This window comes from Battus philenor, unplaced genomic scaffold (assembly GCF_028537555.1).
Source record: "Battus philenor isolate CCGP_79_NKW_IND1 unplaced genomic scaffold, ilBatPhil1.0.hap1 SCAF_13, whole genome shotgun sequence".
Taxonomy (NCBI): domain Eukaryota; kingdom Metazoa; phylum Arthropoda; class Insecta; order Lepidoptera; family Papilionidae; genus Battus; species Battus philenor.
This window is the reverse complement of record NW_027181675.1, coordinates 8,235,434-8,245,766: the sequence shown is the minus strand read 5'-3', so window position 1 is coordinate 8,245,766 and position 10,333 is coordinate 8,235,434. Positions and strand designations below refer to the sequence as shown.

Genomic DNA, 10,333 nt, shown 5'->3' with positions numbered 1-10,333 from the left:
CATTCTAAGGTCGATGAAGACCGGCTCTACTAAAAATCTACGTGACAGACTTATACTACTATTGTATAATAGTGTGTAAAGGACGGCCTATGGTTGAAATAATGTTTATTATTATTACATTAACAGTCTTCTTTTAGAGACAAGGTATAGGCTACATTGCATTTTGCGAGCCTGGTGTGGTTTTGTAAATTAAAATATATCGGTAATCTATATTCGGGTAATACGTATTAGAAACGACTTTAATACCTGTTCAAGTATGCAATGAGTTTAAAATAAAAGCGTAAATTGGCTACGTTATCTCATGACGCTGAGCAGTGCTTGCGCATTCGCTGTCAACTGCTGGAGCGTTACTTTCGACTCAGACAATATTACGTTCTCGGACTTAATTAAATTTCGCAGAGAACGCTCCGTTTAATGCATTCAACTCCGGGCTCACATGCGTCGGGGTTTCAATTTTAGGTGTTTTTTTTTTGCCTATTGCATTGTAAAAAAACATTTTATTGTTATTTATTTACATTCACTAACTGCTCTGACAGTACAATACAATAAACAAAATGAAACGTTTTTTATTAATCTCCTAATTTATTGATTTATAGTCGTAACAACGATTACTAACAAAGATAAGTCATCTATTTCGTACATAGCATGAACTTAGTCAAAATTTGGTTAATCAATATATTTTGATTATATTGCTTTATGATACAGAATATTTTATGTGACTATATATATTTACATCTCAACATATTTTTGGTTTTGTATAACGATAAATGTCATCACTTAAGACTGGTTTGAATGGTAAAAGAAAAGTGTTGCTAAAGTATTTTCCTTTTAGTATTTTAATTATTTCCTTCCGTAAGGACTTTCTTTGTGCCTTAAAGAAAATATGGCAACAATATTGGAATTAGTCAAACCGTAAACGAAATTCGTTAAAAGCAAGCAACAAACACCTTTAGCGATTTATTCATTTGTAAATAAATGATTTTTCTGTTGACATAAAAACGAAAACCTTTAAATGCACATTACACACATAAATGAAACCATGAAATACTAAAATTAATTAAATGCAAAAAGATTGGGCTCGTCCGGGATTTGAACCCGGGACCTCTCGCACCCTAAGCGAAAATCATACCCCTAGACCAACGAACCGCTTGAAAGTAATTACGAATTAAAAACTAAGTGAAAAATATTGAGGTTCAAAAGAATATTTATTTCAGTTGAACAGAAATCAACTCTTACAAAATACTTTATCATAGATTCATTTCGTCACTAATATAAAAGCAGCTACCTAACTACGCAACTCACTTTAGTTACAACATCAAACACGATTGCGAGTAATGTGAAAAAGCTAATGTTTAGTAATATACAGGTACTTATATGATCTCTTTTAATTGTTGCTTAGAGGCTTTATAAGATGTGTACTTACGTAGTTAAAATAAGGCTGAGGTTGGAAAATTTTAATGTTTACGGAGATCGAGCTATTATAGAGCTGATCATGTAAAACGGTCGCTCAATTGACGCAACTGCGCAATTGAAACAATGCAGACAAAGTGGAGTTAATTTGGTCCATCGTACCGTTAAGAGAGTTATAAATAATATATAAAAATATTCAAACTAACATATTAATTAGGTCATTAAAAGGTTATTTATTTATAACACATATTTTAATTATTTATACACTTTATTTATTTTATATAGCATTTTGAAATTTATCAAAGGGCCGTGCCGCTGAAATTAATTCTATATCTATGTTACAAAAAAGATTGTATGTGACGTCATTAACATTTTTCTGCTAGTCGGCTTTGGCTTTGCACAGCTTCATTGATATTGAGCCCGCGCAAACAGCAGGTCCGCGGGCTCAAAAATTGTCGCTGGGTGATCGCACTCCAACTATATCGAAGCACACAGGAAGAGGGACTATACCCGTGTCGGTGTATAGTTTTGCATAGCGAGGACTACGGTGGGCGGGAGTGACATTGGCCTCTTCTGACCGCCCTCACTTAAAAGCTGGCAATCAAATAAAGAGCTGGGCGGGTTAATAAAATTTTTATCTATATAAAAATAGTATAAAACCACAATAACCACATTATATAATACCTTAAAAGCTAGAAATTTCCTTTAACAGTTGCTTATCAACTCATATTTAATAACATATTATTTATGCGCTAAAATTTATAATCTTACACAAATAATAGTGACAGACATGATGAATATAAGAAATCAAAATGTACCGTAACGCCTAGATTACGTCTTTCAAAAGTAATTCTTTGAGGATCTGAGTGTACGCATATATAATAAGGTATCTTAGACTTTCATTTACTTAGTTGTAATTAAAAAAATTGTTTTCTTAAATAAATCTTTTTAAGCATTTAAGATATTTTAGTTGATCGAAATGCGTGGAACTTTGTTTGTCATATAAAAGACTTGTTTGATTGATTATATGATTGATATTATAATGTACACAACAAATACAGCTAAATTTCATTTAAAAAGAACAACTGGGAAGGGTGATAGGAGATTGCTACTTATAATATTAAAATAATCGACGGTTCTAAAGTTAATGTAAACGTTTACTGGAATTTCAATTTCAAAAAAATAAAAATAATACAAATGGCCTTCTTATCGTAAACAACGATTTCTTTGAATACAGTCTTTGTATTATACTTGCTTATTAAGGGAAAATAGAGCGGGAATTCTTCTTAGAAATAGATGTATACACATATTACAAATCACTTATAATAAAAGTCTGCTGCACGTCTTGGATCAACTGTGACCGATATGGATTGTTTACGATATGTAAGAGGTGATTATGTAACCTGGTATTTATATATCTATAAAAATAGAAGCCAAGTGACTTGGTGAAGATCGTTTCAAGTATAAGGTATTTGTCAGATACTGAACCAACCCGTTTATTTCAGCCAACCTCAGTGCTCTATCTGAACAATATGTATAATATTATATACCACATATTATTTTATATAAAAAAACTAAATATTAATAATCATCAACTAATGCTAACATACTGGGAATTGCAATAAAATAAAAATATTCTTATTTTTAAATTAATGTTATTATGAATATATAATACTAAGCGGAATAGAGTTTTACCATTTTATCAAATTCTTTCCACGAGTGTAAAATGTACACATATGAAATATATTTTCTACTTAATTTATACCGGTAAATATAATAATTTATTTAAGGGAAAATATAAAAACTTTTCTTCTACTTATGATCGTATCATGTCGTTTTAATTGCTTTGAGGCATTTTGCATGAATTAAATTATATCACATCTACTCCAAATATATACACCAAAAATCCGACAAGCATTCAGCGATAGACTAGCGAGCAGTATCGGAGACGTGATTATTACCTAATTAAAGTCGTCTGAGCTAAGCTGACGCAAGGTTCCACAAAATAGCCAAGTGTCACGTTCTCTTCACACAAAAAAATATTTTTGGTTTTAATGTACAATGCTAGCAAAAATTATAATAAATTTCTTGAAATGTCCAATTGTCAGAGACTTGACGGCGTCGGGGCAGTCACTATAATATTTTTTTAATAGTGTACTCGTTAGGAAAAAATAAATAAAAACATTCCGAGTCCGTGTATTGCCCTATAATTTATGTATTTGTAAACAGTAAACGAAATGTGCGAAGGAAAATTAAATTCAAACTCCTTGTGAATTACAAACGGTAACCGATTCAGGCAATGGGCCATAAATTCTTCGTTTCACTGTATTCAAATTTCCCACACATGTCCAATGTAAAATTGTAATATCCGTTTCGTTGATCGGTTCGTATGCAACAATTTTTAACACAAGCACACTTGTATTCAGCCTGTATTAAATCGTGTAGTTTTATTTATTCATATTTAATATGGCAAACTGTGAATAATTCCTTTGTCAAATGAAGATTGTATTATTTTAATATTTCACTGCCTTTTTTAACTTTTTTGTTCCAGAATTATTTTTTTTCTACCTATGTCATACATCTTCAAGATGTATTTATTGTCTTTGATAAGGATTTGTTAATTAATAAGAAAAACTCAATCCAATTTGCTCTAATTTCTTGTACGTTTTTAAAATTTTAACCAAATGACTGAAATTTAGGATACAGCATGTAAAATAGCTGGGTGTAGACGATAGGACATTCTACGGAAAGTTTAATTAAGTTTGAGGACATAATGACCTCGTTGCTGAAAATAATATGCATGCAAGTAGCCAAAAAGTAATATAAACAAAATAAAGTTTTATGTAATTATGACAAAAGTTGACGTTTAAGCATATGACTGTGTTTGTTATAAAGGAATATAATAACGTCTGTAGATGCAGTTAGTTTAGGGGATTTAGTCTTTAGAATATTTGCTGTTTATTTTTGTATTGGGAATAGACGCCGTGATATCTATCTAAATTTTATTTGCTGTTCATGTTAATTTTTTTAATAAATACATTAGAAAACTTGCTTTCTCGGACAGAATTCGTGCGAGTTTGTGGGAAATTTGTGGGAGTTTATCATTATCAACATTTCAGCCGTACAATGTTCTCTTCCTACCATAGGCCTCCCACACACACACAGACGCATATATATGTATATATATGTATATATATATACATATATATATATATACATATATATATATATATATATATATATATATATATATATATATATATATAATAAAATCAGTTGGAAGCGGTTTAATCTGAACGCTTTGAGGTGGGTGGATCCATGGTCTCTATTCCAGAACTTTAATGCCCTCACAGTTATGTGTTTCACGTTATGTGGCCTGTCCACTGTCAGTTCAATTTGCCAGTTCGCGGAGATAGCTATAAGCTATAAGCTAAGGGGCTTCTTTTTTGTATCTACAGTTTTTCACATTCGTGATTCCATAACGAAGACAAATCTCGGTTATAGCCCTCCTCGCCTGTGTCGGGTATTTTTTTTCACCTACGGACCTCCACGTTTCTGATTAGATTTTTTAGAAAAATCCCTCTGCATAGCCTTCTCTATGACTCGTTTAGCGAATAAGTACCGCTAGTTTGTACAAATGACTATTAATATCATTTGAAATAAAGTCATAAATTTTAAATAATCTATAGTCGTTCTTCGACATTTTCATAGCAGCTGGATTAGGTTATCAGTTGATTTCAACACGATGCATGTTAAAATCAATTCGTTATTCCACTATTACTAAAATAATGTATTATTTGAATATTGATTGACTAGTTTTTTTTTTAAGGAATCTATAGAAGAATTCATACGTTTTTAATAGCAATACAGGCATTTACTATAATTTAAATAAAACAGCGAGTGACTTCTATTGTTAAAATTATGATTACTTTGGAAACATAAAGTTACCTAAAGATATGATTGAACGTCTCATTAACTCGTTACTGTCACAAACTTTGTCCTTCGTACCAAGAGATTTATACTAGCGGAATATTGCTGCGTTGTAGGAACGAAGATCGTGAGAGTATTGAATAAGACGTTATTTTTAAAGCCATTTATTATCAGAGAATATTTTTCCAATAGTAAAGATAAAAATAAATTCAGTCGTAACAGAGGAACCTTGATAACATCTTGTAGTCCAGTATTGAGTGGATAGCTTGCGGTAGCTTTATCTTATGAAATTTATACTTTTACTTTGGCATTCTTTCATTTACATATGTTTGATAAGCCACTTCACTTCGAAGACACCTGTTGATTAAAAATATGACTAAGTATATAACAATATGCTTATTGTATATTATATGTATAATAATAATATTGATTTGTATTCAAAATTTATAATTCTTTCAAGCGGCTCGTTGGTCTAGGGGTATGATTTTCGCTTAGGGTGCGAGAGGTCCCGGGTTCAAATCCCGGACGAGCCCAAAACTTTTTTTAGATACATTAGTTCCTATTATTTGATAACTGGAGGTATTATTTAATTAGTAGTCCAACTGAGCTTTTTATAACACAACTTGCATTTATTTAAGGGATAGATTGTTCATGTTATGCAAATACATATAGTTTTGTGTTACTGTATCCAGCGCAATATTGTATCTGTAAACACAATCATTAAATATTAGAGGTGATACGTCCAAAGATAGTACGTCTTATTAAAACAAAATTAAACAAAAATAAAATTAATTAATTAAGTAAAAAAAGAAATAATTATCCGGTAAAATAATTCTAGTTTCAACGTTAGTTCTTCTAAAAAATTTAAGCTCTTAAATGCCTCATTCATTTTTGGAATTTAGAACAGTAATAAAAATTAAGTGAATTCAATAACATTTATTAAGAAAAAGAATTATTTTTCTATTTTCCATCATTTTAAAATTAGATTATGTGCTTATTAATTTTTATGAATCGTTATATAATATTTTCATATGCAACATCTGATGCAATAGAACATTTTTAATTTTGAGTATGGAGGGCAAGTTCATAAGCACTTCACTTACCTGCCTTATTTTACATGCCTACTCTATTTTATCTAATTTGAATTGTACTTATATTGTTGTTTACGTGTATAATATTGTTTAGCTGTTAGAAAGTCTGTCATTAATTTTAAATATTGTTATTACGAGTAATATCAGAATAAACAAAAAACATTAAATACGATGCGACTAAGCAGTCTGCAACTAATCTCCGGCGCCGTCGTAGTTCCGGTGCAGCGTCGAGCGTTGCTCTAGCTTTTACCTCAGAAAAACAAGAAACAAAAGGCCTATTTCGCTGACAACGTAACCTCACAACCTATTTAAAACAAGCTTCGTTTCAGAAATCTTAACAGCTTAATAATGCAATGTAAAAATATGTATTCGTATAACTTTTTCTGTATTTTTTGTAAATAATTTTTTTTTTGTTGTAATTGTACATTGTAACAAAGTTAAATAATAAAGAATTTATTTGGAGTTATTTTAGGGTGTTACAGTATTGGATCGTAATTTTAATTAAAATTAACTATTCATTAAACTATTTAGTGAGTGTTTTGGAATAATTTAAAATAAAATATTACAATTTTGAACCGTAGTTTTAAAATGAAATTAATTATTTGACAAGTAAAGCGGAGATAGTTATTTTATGGGTATTTTTAAGAATCATCAACGTGTTTGTCGATAGATACCCGCTCCGAGGATCGTCAATTTGCATTTTTATGAAAATTTAATGCTAATTTAGTAATTTTACAATATATGTCAAGTATCTTAAGGAGGCTTTTAGGGTTTTGAATTAATAAATGTTTTAATTTTGACCGATAGTTTTCTATTGAAGTTAAATGTTTGGGTAATAATATAATGATAGTAAACTCTTTTATATTAAAAATTAAATATTACTTAGTAATAGTAATATTTCATTTTTTAATATATTATATATACTATTAAATTGAATTTGATATACTATTAAAGTGAAATTGGAATTTGAAATACCCGGGCGTCAGGAAGGCATGTTATTTTTTTTCTAGACTTGTAGAACTGGTTATAACAGAAGAATTATGAACATTATATGAACATATTAACCTTATATTTTCATCACAGTATTATAATTAAGTAGATTTTTATTGAAACCGTGAAGTAAGTTCTATTTTTAGAATTATATTAATTATTATAATATATATATTAATTATTATTAATATAGTCAAACAAAATACTTGTTTGACTATAATAATATGTAACTGTAATTTTTGAATAAAGCGTATATATCAAAGATATATTAAGATAGTAAAATCTCATTACGATAAATTTTGCTACATCGAGTGCATTTAAATTTCCACAATAACTAGTACAGTCGTTTTAACACGCATTAACTTTGATTGCAGTTATGTAGTTCTGATGCTGTGCTAGATATCGGAGATTCTTTGTTGGTAATGGCATCGATTGCTTCGAATAAGTACCGTAGCGAACAAGTTGTTACATTAATGTAACATATCGTTTAGAAGTAAACGGGTGTACAGTGATGTATAATGATCACTTTGAATTTATGGTCCTGTTTTATTAACTGTTACAGCGAACACAAAATTGTAACGCAACAAATATACGGATTCCCATAAATCAACTTCAGTATTTATCTCATACTTTTAAACAATTCCCATAAACAAAAGTAAAATACTGCAAATTTATTTCATTTACTTTCTCGTATCATTTTACATTTTTATGTTACCTTTAGTAATAATTCTGTAAACAACAGACAATTGTTAATACTGGGGCTGATTTGATATTTCGATAGTTTTGATTGATATCGATATGATTGGTATTGATAGAGTATTTGATGATGATGTTGATATTGATAATTTTGAAGGAACATAGCTCTTTTGACGTTCTCCTTATTAGCTAAGAATAAGCAATTCTAACCGTAGAAGCAACAATTATTTGATAAAAATTAGAAACTGTGTTTTTGTAGCGCCTATTAATAATATAGGCTTTTTTGTTTTTTTAAAATTAATGCCGCAAACATTACAGGACTGTTCTTGACATTAATTCATTTTGCAAATGCAAGCCGCATTGAAAATATAATTTTTTCACATCAGAACCTTCTAGAATGAATAAAAATGTTCTAAACTGAATTAGCGACCAAGGAAACCAAGGATTGATTTTGATAAGTATAGATGAATGATTGTTTTGTAGTTACAATACAACTTGTCTTATGATCGGTTCTCGGCTTGACGTTGATTTATGGGACACAAAAAGTGAAGTTTTAGTAATATGTAAACGTAAAACGAAGTAAACGTATGAGTTCAATTTTATTTGTTTACTTTGATATTTATACTTATTTTCATTTTAGTATTACCGAAACCGCTGTAGTGCGCTTTAGGTATGACTGTGAAGAACATAGTTGCCGCGAGAGTAGTCGATATAACCTCTCACTCTTCGTCTCGATGCACGCAGACCTTAGATATGGTAGAACTATACTTAATGTAACGGCCGGAGCTTAGTTTTACGAGGCAGACCTCAAGCTAAGTTATAAATAGAGCTAGACGCCTTTTTAACCTCATGAAGTTGTAAATACAAACTGGCAATCAACATACGTTATTGACAAAAAACATTGATTTAAAAATCATACAAACTTAAAAAAATTATACATATAAAGAGTATATTAAAGCATATTATTGAATAATATGAAACTTGAGTTAGATGAATACGAAGTTTATGGTTTCTAGTTTCAAAACCGTACGAACGTACCAACTACGCTTCAAAACGGATATTGAAATTTCATACTGGGTGTTGTGTACAAGATTAGGTCCAGTTATGTCTTATTTATGCATATAACTGCAAAGTTTCAAACATATGATTATGTCTCCTAGAAAGGTTTGTACACGAAACTGTGGAACGCTATGTGAAATTTAATTAAATTCGAGAACGTAATATTGTCCAATAATAGTCGACAGCGATGTGCCACAGTCGACAGCTAATGCCCAAGCACTGCAGTCCTTTAAAATGGACCTAATATAAAGCAGTTTCTTTATATAAAAAGTATTATAATGTTATAATAAAAATGCTTGTTAAATAAAAGACAATCGTCATAATTTCAATCATATCGATATTTGCGATAATTATTCAACATTAATTTTTTTTTAATAATTTTGTAATATTATAATAAAATTAATGTATTTAAGTTTCTAAGAGATGATGAAAATTTTCTTTCTATTACATAAAACTGATTTTTGAATGGTGTATAATATGTTGGTAATTTTATACTCTAACGTCAATCGGCTCGTTGGTCTAGGGGTATGATTCTCGCTTTGGGTGCGAGAGGTCCCGGGTTCAAATCCCGGACGAGCCCAATCACTTTTTTGATATTCATTAAAAAATTTTAAAGTATTAAGCAGTCTTTAAAAAGACTTGTACATTTATTTAAATATAATAATTCTTTTGCTCGACTCTTATTAAATAGTATTTAAGTAATCTTTTTTGCTATTTTTATGACTATAACAGTTTTGTTTATATGATGAAAAACGAATTTTTAGACAAGTTTTCCTAATGATTAATGGTTTATATAATTTAAAGCGAGGAGAATCGAATAATTCAAAAGCAGCGCAGTTAGTGGGCTCGACTGCTCGTCATATATATTACCGCTAATCTGAGTGACGCTCATTGTGACGGCTACAACGTAATGCGACGTGGCACGTTGCACTGCGCGTTGAAGACATCTCACTTGTAACATAACTGCGGCAGATATGGATAAGGGTCAATAAACTCATGACCTCGTTATAACGGAAGTTCATTACGCACAAATATTTTTTTGCGATATCCAGTTATCGTTTCAATAAAGTTTAGTCACTAGTCTTTTTTTAAATACTATTTCATCATCATCATTATCATTTGAGCCACAGAACGTCCACAGCTGGGTATTGGCCTTC

At 30.2% G+C, this 10,333-nt stretch overlaps 3 non-coding genes across 3 annotated transcripts; 2 read left to right on the top strand and 1 right to left on the bottom strand.

Moving 5' to 3' along the window:
• Positions 1-1,074: 1,074 nt before the first annotated feature.
• On the bottom strand, positions 1,075-1,146 carry TRNAP-AGG (transfer RNA proline (anticodon AGG)). Its single transcript has one exon. It is a non-coding gene; the product is annotated as a tRNA-Pro (tRNA).
• A 4,655-nt stretch (positions 1,147-5,801) lies between these two features.
• Positions 5,802-5,873, top strand: TRNAP-AGG (transfer RNA proline (anticodon AGG)). Its single transcript has one exon. It is a non-coding gene; the product is annotated as a tRNA-Pro (tRNA).
• Positions 5,874-9,684: 3,811 nt separating this feature from the next.
• Positions 9,685-9,756, top strand: TRNAP-UGG (transfer RNA proline (anticodon UGG)). The gene has a single exon. It is a non-coding gene; the product is annotated as a tRNA-Pro (tRNA).
• The last annotated feature ends 577 nt before the right edge of the window (positions 9,757-10,333 follow it).